This window comes from Anabrus simplex, chromosome 3 (assembly GCF_040414725.1).
Source record: "Anabrus simplex isolate iqAnaSimp1 chromosome 3, ASM4041472v1, whole genome shotgun sequence".
Lineage (NCBI taxonomy): Eukaryota > Metazoa > Arthropoda > Insecta > Orthoptera > Tettigoniidae > Anabrus > Anabrus simplex.
This window is the reverse complement of record NC_090267.1, coordinates 107,615,244-107,628,222: the sequence shown is the minus strand read 5'-3', so window position 1 is coordinate 107,628,222 and position 12,979 is coordinate 107,615,244. Positions and strand designations below refer to the sequence as shown.

The following is a 12,979-nucleotide window of genomic DNA, read 5'->3' as shown; positions in this document are numbered from 1 at the left end:
TGGGAAACCACGGAAAACCATCTTCAGGGCTACCGACAGTGAGGTTCGAACCCACTATCTCCCGATTACTGGATACTGGCCGCACTTAAGCGACTGCAGCTATCAAGCTCGGTCAGTGTCCTGTTGAACCATAATCAGGGCGAAAGGTGGTCAACACACTACCAGACAGAAATCACTAATTGAATTGCTCATCAGTCAAAATTCTTCCTTTAGTAGCCCATCAATTGAGTTGTATACTTGCTGATGTCCTGGTTCCAATTTGCATATTGGAAAACGTGATGACACTTTTTGATCTTTAAGAATTTTTCTACAGACCTTAGAGACAGTACTGTTTCTTGTAGTTCACTGGCCACTAACTATTATAATCGATAATGTCTTCAGTCTTTGGCAATAAGATAATTAATATCAGGAGTGCAGATCCTATCCTTCTTTCACATTAGCCTTTTTGCCGTGCCAAGGGCACAGTCACATGGCAAAAGCAAACGGCCTTTAACTAGAAAATAGTGAAAAATCCTTCCGAATTTTCTAGATGACACTGTGACAAATAAAAACAAACAACAGTGTTTTTATTTTGGCCACCAGAGCCATAGAAAAAAATATGTAGTTCATCTACACCAACAGGTATATCTTCTCTGAAATATTTATCAAAGAAAGAACAAACTTCATTAGGTCCCTTAAGAGCACAGCAAGGTGGTAACAAGAGAAACTACCAGCAAAGAGCACTAGAGAAGGCTATTTCTTCAGAGATATGGCCATTTTTATTGATCTGTAATCTATATTTACACGTTAGAGAAGCGATATAAAAGTGGCTTTTTCGCAGGGAAGATGAGTTGACGTCAGTAGATGGTATTCATGCAAAAAAAAAAAAAAAATGAGCTGGTCAAAAGTGGAAATGTGGCCTTTTCCAACAGACTAAATACAGATGTTTATTCATACCACCCACTTTGTAATACAGTGACCATGAAATGACTCTTAATATTGTAAATGGTGTTTATTTCTTTATTGCATTATTTTGCTTTTGCTGTTTTTGTAGTAGTAGTAGTAGTAGTAGTAGTAGTAGTTGTTGTTGTTGTTACAGATCTTCCTTAAAATGTACAGTAAATGAACTAATATTTAATGTAGTAAATTATGTTTATCCCTTTGTATTCATTTATTTCTATTTCTTTGCATATTATGATTATAAGAACATCCCTTCTTTAAAATTTACATATATACAAGTATTTCATCCAATTTAAAATCTAGTGAGTTGGCCATGCGGTTAGGGTTGCTTAGCTGTGAGCTTGCATTAAGGAGATGGTGGGTTCGAATCCTAATAACGGCAGCCCTGAAGACGGTTATCTGTGGTTTCCTATTTTCACACCAGGGAAATATTGGGGCTGTACCTTAATTAAGGCCAGAGCTGCTACATTTCCAATTCCAGTTCTTATCTATATAATTGAAGAACAGAAGATCCATACACAGGTAAGTGGGTTGTCCACTGGCTGGAGTCCAAACTGTGTCTAATTTGGGAGACTAAGTCCCAGGTAGCAGGTAAGGACCATCTTCAGAGGCAGCCCTGCCCACGGAGTGACAGCGCCCCTGCCTGTGTGAGTCCCAGAGCACACTGACTCTGTGTGCAGCATCTGATCAGGGTCCAAGCTCAGGGTTACAAGTGAAGACCTCAAAGGAATCTACAGAGGAAAAGATGGACTTTGGAAAGGTGGAGATTGTGGAAGATGCAGCACAGTACTCGGGGAATAGTATGAGTACACTATTCATGTTTCCCATGTTAAGGCGGCTGTAAGGGTGTTTGTTCCCCATGTAAGGGACAGCCTGAAAATTGCTGGCAGTAGCTCTAAAATGCCTTTGGAAGTGGCAACCCCATTGTAATATTAGCCTAAAATAAGTGGTGGTGAATTATCAGCCTCAGAAAAGGTTAGGGCGTACCCTGCTAAAAGTGTCACGCAGTCCTTGTGCTGGGGGAGCTGTGATAAGTGGGCAACCAACGAATAATATTAAGAAGGTGAGAATAATAAATGCTGTGGCCCTGACGGGAAAATCAGATTTGAATGATTTTATGGAGAAAGAAAGTGTTACAATAATGGGACTGAGTGAGGTCAAGTGGAGGGGAAAGGGAATGAAGAGGATGAGTAGAGGATACACCCTATACATTCTCTCTGGCCGGATATTCCGCTACGGTAATGGTGTAAGTCCGTGCAGCCAGCAACTCAACGCCGAGTGTCGGGCAGCGGTAAATAACTCGACTCCCTAAAGGGGCCAATGGCTTTGGGCAGATGAGTCCCTTTAGGTAGGTTGACGGTCCCCTCAGTGTAGGAAATGACAATGAGAACTCTTAAGTGTTTGGCCCAATGGCGAAAAGGGTGGAGGAGGAATCTGTTACTCTCATGGCTCCCAACAGCCGAGGAGACAGAGGAGGTCATGCCAGACGAAATGACTGTGAAGGCGCACCTCAGTAATACTTTGAGTCTGCGGCAGATTGTTGCAATTTCTGTGTTTGATCCTGCATGCCTCATTCCATATGTGCCGCAGAACACGGCTCCAAGATCACAGGGCGCGGGTCACTTTCTGGCAAACTGAGATCCACCCTAAACAAACCCACACCAGTGGCACTTCTTCCAAATGTCACTTACTACTTCCAAAGACCAGCAGCAATGGGATATGGATGGTGGGGGCAGGTTTACATGTGAAAATGGAAGTCCCTAGTTCGGACCTGCATGTTGGCAGCAGATGTGTGATGGTCGTCTCCCTGAGACCCTGTGACTACTCAGGAATTCAGTCCTGCATCTGTGTTTGGGCAGGCCTGTTTAGGAATACTGCTGCCCACCCCACATGGGCAAGGCCCTAGAAAACCTGGGCTAAACATCGGAACTCACAACATATGTCCGGCTAGGCGGCCGCACCCAGCGAGACACCCCTCATGCAGTCAGAAATCAAAAGCAGAAAAGAGTCACACTCTGAAAATTGGAACATGGAAGGTGAGAACTTGACTTGATGTGTCAAATAATGACAGGCCTGAAAGAAGAACAGCTCGTGTTACCCATGAGCTCTCTAGACTCAACACTGATGTTGCTGCTTTGAGTGAAACTAGACTGTCCACAGAAGGCAAAATTACTGAGTTTGGTTCAGGATATACCATCTTCTGGAAGGGAAAGGAGGAGCAAGAACATCGCAGCCATGGTGTGGGAGTCGCTGTGAAGACTGAACTCACCAATTTACTCCCACTGAAATCAGGGAAGCACTTATAACTCTTCGCATTCCACTCTCAGGAGGTATTTTTATGACACTCATATCCACCTATGCCCCAACCTTAGATACTGATGATGATGTAAAAGATGAGTTCTACAATCAGCTGAGCACATCCATCACCAAGGTACCATCTGCAGATAAGCTCTCACTCCGTGGCAATTTCAATGCCAGAATTGGTAGAAATAATCGGCTATGGAAAAATATGATGGGTAAGTATGTCTTTGCTGGCGAGATGTAATGTTTACAGTGCACTATGTCTTCTGGTGTGGGCTATATCAAATTTGTTACTTTCATTGACCTGTCTCAGTCTCATCCTTGGCTTCGACAATATGAAAGTGACTGAGGTATGAGTGATGCTAGTAATACCATTTCTTATGCAGCCAGTCCCTGTTATGAATGGTGTGAAAATATCGCTCATAGGGTCGGTTGGTGTATGCATTTCAGTGGGCTTGGCAGACTGATACGTAATAGCAACTTTTGGCTCGGTGAGGAAAGTAATGGGAAATTACCTCACTCCTCATTTCCCTAGTACGCCTCTTCACTGACGCCTAGGCTATTTATGACAGCTGTTGACGGAGCTGTGGAGGATCAAACCAGCCTTCGGGTTGAATACCCAACATACATACATACATACATACATACATACATACAACATACAAGCAAGGAGTTGGCAATTGTAATGCAAATGGAATATTGCTTCTCGGCTATGTAAAGAACATGAACTCTTCATCACCAACACTCAGTTTTGACTGCCTAACCACTTCAAGACCATGTGGATACATCCTCGAACCAAGCATTGGCATATTCTTGATTATGTCATTACATGGTAATGTGATAAGAAGGACATACTTATTACCAGAACAACAATCATTTTTGGACTGATCCCAAGCTCCTTATTTAACTCAGGATCTCCATACGCCCTAAACCACCTATACATCTCCAATTCTTTACTAGAAGAAAGTTCACCCCTTTGCCACAGAATTTCAGAATATGATCAATGTACAGCTAAGAGTTAACCCAGTTAGCACAAATGACATTCAGAAAGAATGGGCCACGATAATCATGAAGTCAGCCGAGGAAACAATTGGTTTTGTAAAGCACAAGATACAAGACTGATCTGACGACAATGAGGAAATTTTGCGTTTCATCAACGCAAAAAAGGGAAGCCTATCTATCCCATCTTCGTTCCATCTTCCAACACGAAGAAAGTAAATTTTTTAGAACTCAAAGGAACATGTCAGACATAGAGAAGAGAAATTAAGAATACCTGGTGGCAACAGAAAGCTCAGGGATTTCAAAAACGATCTGGTGCTCGGGACCTGAGGAACTTTTACACAGGAATAAAAGAGCTGCATGGTCCATCTCACTTTTCAACAGGTACACTGAAAACTGCCGACAACTCTACCACTCTTACTGATAGCAATGAAATCATTTCATTTATTTATTTATTTATTATGCCTTTGTAGGTGGCGAAGTTAGGGCTCTTGGCCCTCTCTTACACTTAACCACTGTAGTGATACAGTTTGAGTACATCATATTATACAGTAAATAATAACCTACATTACACTTTTCTAACTCACATTCATTCGATCTTCCAGTCATACAAGTTAGTCAGCTGCATTTAGCAGGTAGTCTCGGCAAGCAGACTTGAATTTAGGTAATGAGCTGGAATTTCTGACACTGACTGGCAGGGAATTCCAAAGTCTAGAACCCGCCACAACAAAGGAATTGTTGTACATAGAGGATCAGTGAACACGAATAGAAAGGGAGGAACCAGAGCGGGTATTACTGCTGTGAAAGGAGGACAAATACTTAAGCTGGGAAGAAATGTATAGTGGTCTGTCTTCAGAGAGCAGTCTGTATATCTATATCAGTATGTGATACGTTCGTCGTTTGTCAGTTTTCAGCCATGAAATAGTGTGATAGTATGGGATGACATGCGTATCATAACTCAGACTGTATATAAATCTAAGGCAACAATTAAGCGCTTGCTGAAGTTTCAAAGTCTGCTCTTTTGTTGCGTCTACCAGAATGACGTCACAGTAGTCGAGGACGGGAAGCACTAGCGTTTGCATGAGTCTGACTCTCACATTACAAGGTAGAATATCGCTGTTTCTTTTAACCGAATGGAGTATCGAAAATATTTTTTTACACACATTCTTAATATATTCAGTCCAATTTAATGTTTTGTTCATTGTCACTCCAAGATTTCTCACAGTCTGGCTGAATGGAATAACTCTACCATTCTGTATAACTGGAGGAATAGTTTCGTACCGTAGTGTGGCCAACAATTTTTGAGAGCCAATAATGATTGCTTGTGTCTTGGAGGGGTTAAGAAGAAGGGAATTTTTCAAGGAGTAAGCATTAAGTCGCTGAAGGTCAGCATTGATGCCTGTTATGGCATGAGGCAAGTCAGAGGTCTTACAGTAACAATAAATTTGTAAGTCGTCCACATAAAGATGGTAGCTACAATTCTTTAAATTAGATGAAATGTCGTTTATGTACAAAATAAAGAGCAATGGGCCTAAAACACTACCCTACAGCGTGCCTTCCTTCCTGGTTAGCCAGTGAGAGGTTTGATCAAGGGTTATGATTCGTTGCGCGCGATTTTTGAGGTACGATGAAAAGAAATTAATAGTTCGTTGATCGAAGTAGTAAGATTGCATCTTATTTAGTAGAGTCTGGATGTTTATAGTATCAAATGCGCTACTGAAATCGTGGAGACTAAGTACTGTCAGCAGTCTTTGGTCCATAGCGTGTCGTATGTCATCAGTCACTTTAAGCAGGGCAGTTGCTGTGCTGTGTCCCTTCTTGAAGCCAGATTGCAATTGGTCTAGCAGAGAATGGTTGTTTAGGTATTCCAACACCTGCTCATGAACCAGACGCTCGAGTGCTTTGGAAATCGCAGGTAAGATAGAAATTAGTCTGTAGTTGGATGGTAGGGAGGGGTCAGGCTTCTTAGGCACAGGGATAACATTGGCTAGTTTCCATAGTGAAGGAAAGGTTTCATATTTAAGGCAGTAGTTAAAAATATGGGTAATAATTGGTAAAACAGCACCAATAATGTTGTGTAAGAAAGTTATAGGGATATCATCCACTCCTCTAGCTTTTGATTTGATAGAATATAATACCTTTTTAACTTTATTAGCAGTAACGGGGCAAAATGTAAAATGTTCTTGGTCAGGTAAAGGGTTCATAACAGAGTCGGGTACTGAGTTTGGGAAATTTAGTACATTAGGTGGTGTTCTTTCTTCAGTAAAAAATTCATTTAACTTATCGAGTGGTATGTCTGGCACATGAGGTTGTTGCTGAGGTTTCCCTATGCCTAGGGAACGAAGCGTGTTCCAAGCACTGCTAGAATTCATGTTTGCAGTCATGTTTTGCAAGTAAGTAAATTTACAGTTTCTAACGAACTGTTTAACTCTATTTCTAAGGACCCGATAATTTTCGAAGTCACTTTGGTCACGAGTTCGTTTAAAGCGGCTGTAAAGTGCATCGCGGTGGGCCATCATGTTTTTAATTTCATTATTTAGCCAGGGACAAGATGGGCGAGTAACTTTTATCTGTCGCTTAGGGGCGTGTTTATCGTACAGAGTGATTACAAGGGAGTTAAACTTGTCTACTTTCGCGTCTATATCGTCCAATAAGAGTATGTCATTCCAGGGTAGATTGTAAGCGTCATGTCTTAACTCGTCCATATCAATGTCTTTTGTGTTTCTGTAAATAACATACTTAGGTTTATATTTTGGCATTCGAAGGGAGTAGGATAGGTAGATAAGGTCATGAGTGGAGATGGCTGGGACTGGTAAATGGCCATGAGTTATAACTTTGTTTGGGTTATTTGTCACAATGTGGTCTATGAGCGTGTGTGTTTCGTAGTTTTCTGTGTAAATGTGATTAGTAGGCTCTAAATGGAGGATGGTCATATCACAGGAAGAAAACATGTCAATAAATTGTTTAGTTTCGTGCGTTTTAGTAAGTAGGTTAATGTTGAAGTCACCTATGGCAATAATATGCTCGTAACTAGGCAGTAGGTCAAGTAAAGGAACTTCGAATTCAGTCATATTTGTTATTTTGGGCGGCTTGTATACAATAACTATAAGGAGTTTCTGTTGGTTAATAATGACTTCAACAAACATGAATTCTGGCCCTAGCTGTGCATTGTTAGATACACATATCATCCGGCTTTTTAAGTCGTTTCTGCAGTACAAGGCCACCCCACCTCCTCTTCTGCCATCAGATCTATCATGCCGTAAGAGGGAATACCGGTCAAGCTGTACCATACCAGAGGGTATGCTCGGAGTAAGCCAGCTTTCGCTAATAGCAAAAATGTGGATATTATTTTCCCTCACTATGGCTTGAACTTCGTCGAAGTGCGCTACCAAAGAGAGTGCGTTGACATGGCAGCACTGTAAACAGTTGGTAGAGGGAGATAATGCCTGTTTGAGGAGCAACACGGTGGTGAGAGGTGACGGGGTGAGAAGGGGGATGTTGGCAAGGTCAGTGACAGGTGCAGAGCTCTGGGTCAGCTGAATAACGGAATGTTGACGAAATAGTATAACAGTAATATCATGCAACTTACCTCGACATCCTGATAAATGCTTACACTGACTACCACTGACACACACACAGACGCACACATAATACACTTACAAAAACACTTCTTCATAACAAGCAGTTGCACTATCGAGCTGTGCTGTTTCATATCTCTATATATGTATTGCCAACTTATACTTGCACTCAAACACACACACATAAAGATTAACTGAACTGAGGCACACGCACTATAATATAAACCTATCCTAAGATAACTATGGTATAATACAGCCATTGTGGACTAATCAGTTCATCTCTGCACCAAGCCTTTGTAGAACAGAATCTAGTTCAGCAGGTGTATTTACAAAATACTTTTTGCCGCCACCGTCCATTAAAATGATACATCCATCCTGTGACCAAGCTCGCCTGCCCACACATTCCCTGGCTTTGCGAAGCATCTCCTGCCTCGTCTGAGTAAGGGACTCTGTTATTAACAACTGGGTACCCTTTAAAGCTCATTTAGCACGCCACACTGCTTCTCGCTCATGGTACCTAACAAATTTTACTATTATGGGTCTCTTCCCATTAGCCACTACGTCTGCCACTGTCCTCTTACGACCTCCAAGCCTGTGGCACCTGTCAATGCTGGCCATTGTCAGTTCAATGTTCAGTTTCTCCTTCACAGTGTTTAGTACCTTTACAGCTGTATCCTCATTAGGACACTCATTAACACCGTGAAGAAGAAGACAATTCCTCCTTGAGTATTGCTCCTGGGCATCCAGTATTTCGTCTTGCTTGTTAGCTCTCAGCTGAAGTGCCGAGAGTTCTTGCTTGATGGATTCAAGCTCAGCACTTATAGATGCCTGAAATTCACGGAAGTCCGAGTACAGAGCGTCCAGTTGTTCCGTGCGGTTGGTGTCCCTGCCTGCAGCCATGGTCGCTTGTTCCAGTCGTTTCTGAAACTCGTTCATTCATTCTTCAAATGAAGATACCTTGGATTGTACTGCCTTTAGAGTCATGATGTTAACTCAAGGCGGTGACATTACACTTATTCAACAGTTACTATCACTTGCAATAACTAATTGTTAGTTTACGTGAGGATACGGCTGGTGATAAGCGGAGCGACTTCACAAGTAAACTACACTATGCGCCATCTTGAATGGAGCATTGGAAGGAGCATTTCTCCACCCTTCTAAATCGCCCTTCCACTGCTGATGAAGACTTTCTTTGTGATGTGCCCCAACAGCCCGAACAACCATGAGTGGCAGTTCCACCAACTTACCAAGAATTCAGTGCAGCTCTCAATCATCTGAAACTCTCTGGAGTTAATTTCAGCTGGTGGTCAATCACACAAAATAAGGATTTTCACTCTCATCCTCAAAATTTGGGAACTCAGAGAAGTACCTGGTGAACTAAAAAATGCCAGTATCACCACAATTTTCAAGAAAGGTGATCACAGTGTTTGTAGCAACTATCACAGTATATCACTACTATCTATTGTATGTAAAATTCTCACAAGAATTCTTCTTAACCGCCTCCAGGTTATCTCTCAGAGAGTCCTCCCAGAGTCCCAGTGTGGGTTTCAAACTTCCAGAGGCACAACTGATCTGATCTTCTGTGCAAGGCAACTTCAGGAAAAATGCAGAAAGCAACAGAATCCTCTCTTGTTAGTTTTTTATGATCTGGAAAAAGCATGTGAAGCTATTCCAAGACCTGCTATGTGGGCGGTACTTACAAACACTTTAGCTGTCCTCAGAGTTTTGTTGATCTGGTTCAGGCCCTCCATGATGGTATGACCAGACAAGTGTGCCATCAGAATAGAATCTCGGATGAATTTTCTATTACTCATGGACTGAAACAGGGGTGTGTGCTTGCTCCAACACTATTTTCATTATATTTGACTGCCATGCTACATGAATCTTCTACAAACAACCCAGGTGTGGAGGTTAGGTATTGTTTTGATGGAGAGCATTTCATCCTAGCAAGACTCCACTTTCGGAGGCTCATCCAGGTTACAAAGGTAACCAAAATGCTGTATGCAGGATGATGCCGCATCATCTACACTCTCACCAGAGGAATTGCAACAGTCAGTTAACTACTACAAGAGGGCATGTGATCATTTTGGTCTCACCATTAACATTCAAAAGACCAAGGTCCTGGCACAACCCTTCCACATTTCAACATCTCCATCTCAGATACACCACTGGAGCAGGTAAACCCCTTTTCGTACTTGGGTAGCGTCCTATCTGTGTGCTGTAACTGTGAGCAAGATGTGGAGAAGAAAATTGGTGCTGGCCATGCAGCATTTGGGTGACCGACTATCACACCGGGTGTTCATGAATAAAGACCTGACCATGATGACAAAACTCATGGTGTATCATGCTGTTGTCATCGCAACATTGCTGTATAGCTGAAAAACTTGGACCCTTTGCCAACATGACTTGAAAAAGCTTCAGCGTTTCCACCAACAAAAACTTGGATCCATCTTTAGAAACAAAAGGGAAAACCATGACACCAACAATGCTGTTCTTGACAAAGCACTTGCCAAGAACATAGAATCGTCCATCATTGGTCATCAACTTAGATGGATTGGCCATGTCCGTCAGATGAACGATACCAGATTTCTAAGCCAAATCCTGTAGGGTGAACTTTGTTCCAGCACCAGACCTCATGAAGCCTCCTTGAAGCGCTACAAGGACCACCTTAAACACACTATGAAGATGGCAGGTCTCAAGCCACAAACCTGGGACACGCTTGTTCAAGACCATAAAATTTGGCGCTGGACCATACCTGCTGCTGTCAATCTGTTTGAAGGGAAATGACGCAGATTTGAAGACGCCATGAGGGAAGCATGAAAACTCCAAGCAGCACAACCACGCCCTCCTCGAACAATTCTGTGCAATATGTGTGGACGCTTATTCCATGCTAGAATTGGTCTGTTCAACCATAGAAAGTACATCCACAGACAGAAGTGAATTTATTGGAAGAATTGAATTACTCAGAAACGAGTTAAAGATGCTGGCTGTGGCTGCTGACACCCTATACTGGAGTGGAGGAGATGAGGCAAAGAATGGAGTAGGAATGATTGTTAACAAAATCCTGGCTGAAAATGTGGATAGGGTAGACTACGTTAGTGATAGAATAATCAGAGCACGACTGAGGACGGAAGAAAGAGTGAAAGATTTCATCCAAGTTCATGCACCCCAAAATGGAAACAGTGAGGAAAATATAGAATTATTCGAGACACTCGAGGAAGTAATCACTGATATGGAAGTGATAGTCATGGGAGACCTCAATGCGCAGGTTGGAAATGACAGAATTGATAAAGAAGAAGTGATTGGTCCATTTGGATATGGAGAAAGAACCAGCAAGGGAGGTAAGCTGATTGATGTTTGTGAGAGAAATGGAATGATTGTGGGTAATACTTGGTTCAGAAAGAAGAATAGTAGAAAGATCACTAGATATGGCTGGGGTGAAAGAGGGGCAAAAGCAATTATTGATTATTTTTTGGTTGAGAAAATAAATCATAAACTGTTAATGGATGTAACAACACTACCAGCACGAGGCGTTTGATGGAGACCACAGAGTAGTGGTAGCAAAACTGAAAATAAGTAAAATTGTGAGAGTAAAAGAAATAAGACAGAAGAAAATTAAAATGTGGAAATTAAAAGATAAAATAACTCAGGAAATTTCAGGAGGAATTAAAAAAGTACATCTGTATATCAGAAATCGAAAGTATAGAAGAAGAATGGATCAAATTTAAAAACACATTTGTAAGCTGTGCAGAGAAAATTTGTGGCAGAACTTCAGCATAAGTGAAGGAAAATGAGACACCTTGCGAAATGAAAAGGTGAACCAGGTTGTTAAACAAATGAAGAAAGCATGGCAAAAATGAAATAGAGATAGGAAAGAGGGAAGTAAGATTTTCACGAATTTAAAAGTAAGTGTAAAAAAGTGGTAAATGTGGAAAAGACAAAATGTTGGGAGAGACTCACACAAGAGTTGGAAAAGGATGTAAATAGTGCAAAAAGTTGTATGGACTGATAAAAAATAATAGAAAAGAAAATATCTACACAAAACAAGTGAAGGAAGAAAGTGAAAACACAACAACATACCTAGAAGAGATAAATAACAGGTGGAAAGATAAACTCCTGGATGTGAGAAATAATGCAGAAGAGAGTGCAATGGTAAATAAGGATGATCCAGAAATGGACAGTAGAGTGATACTGTAATGACAGAGGTGGAAATGGCTGAAAACAGAAAAAGCAGCAGGGATGGATGAAATGTGTGTGGAAATGATATAGACAGCAGGACCTATTGATCAACATTGGTTATATAGGCTGCTGCAGTGTATATGGAGGATAAAGCAAGTAAAGGGGTAGTAATACCAGTATTTAAGAAAGGTAACAGGAAGGTATGTATCAACTATCAAGGAATTACACTATTGTCACAGGTAGCCAGAACACTGGAGAGAATAACAGAAAGGAGGAGGAGAGGAAGGGTAGAAAGAAATCTGAAGAAGAGCAGTATGGATTTCAACAGGGTAGGTCAGTGATAGACCCTATATTTACCATAAGATTACTGATGAAAAAACAGTGGGAATATGGAAAAGATCTGGTGATAGTATTTCTTGATCCAGAGAAGGCATACGATAGTGTTAATAGAGAAAAGGTGTGGGAAAACCAGGAAAGAAAATTATGTGGAAGACAATCAAGGGAACTAGTGAAAGCAATGTATAAGAATTGATTAAGTTATGTTCAGACTCCAGTAGGGAGTATCAGGAACAAAACCTTGAGGTTGTTGAAGAATTCAAATATTTGGGAAGTGAAATAATGCAAGATGCAAGGTTGGATAGGGAGATCAGCAGAAGGGTACAAGCAGGAAATAAGTTTTACCAGAATGTAAGGAACCTGGTGTGCAACAGTGAAGTTCTTATGAAATGTAGAGAGATAATGTACATGATGTACTATACCCCTATATTAACACATGCATCAGACTTGGAATTAGACGGCAAGAAATTAGAGTAAAATTCAGGCCAGTGAGACGAAGTTCCTGAGGAGTATGCTACGGAAGACAAGGAGAGACACAGGAAGAAATGTTGAGGTCAGAAAAAGAAGGGGTAGAAAAACTGAGTGATAGGAAGGAGAAGAATAAACTGAGATGATCTGGATATGTTATGAGGATGGAGGAGAGAAGG

At 41.4% G+C, this 12,979-nt stretch overlaps 1 protein-coding gene across 1 annotated transcript in view; it reads right to left on the bottom strand.

Moving 5' to 3' along the window:
* The window catches only part of Dis3 (exosome complex exonuclease RRP44-like protein Dis3), a 403,141-nt gene that overhangs the window by 354,677 nt on the left and 35,485 nt on the right, over positions 1-12,979 (bottom strand). The window lies entirely within an intron of this gene.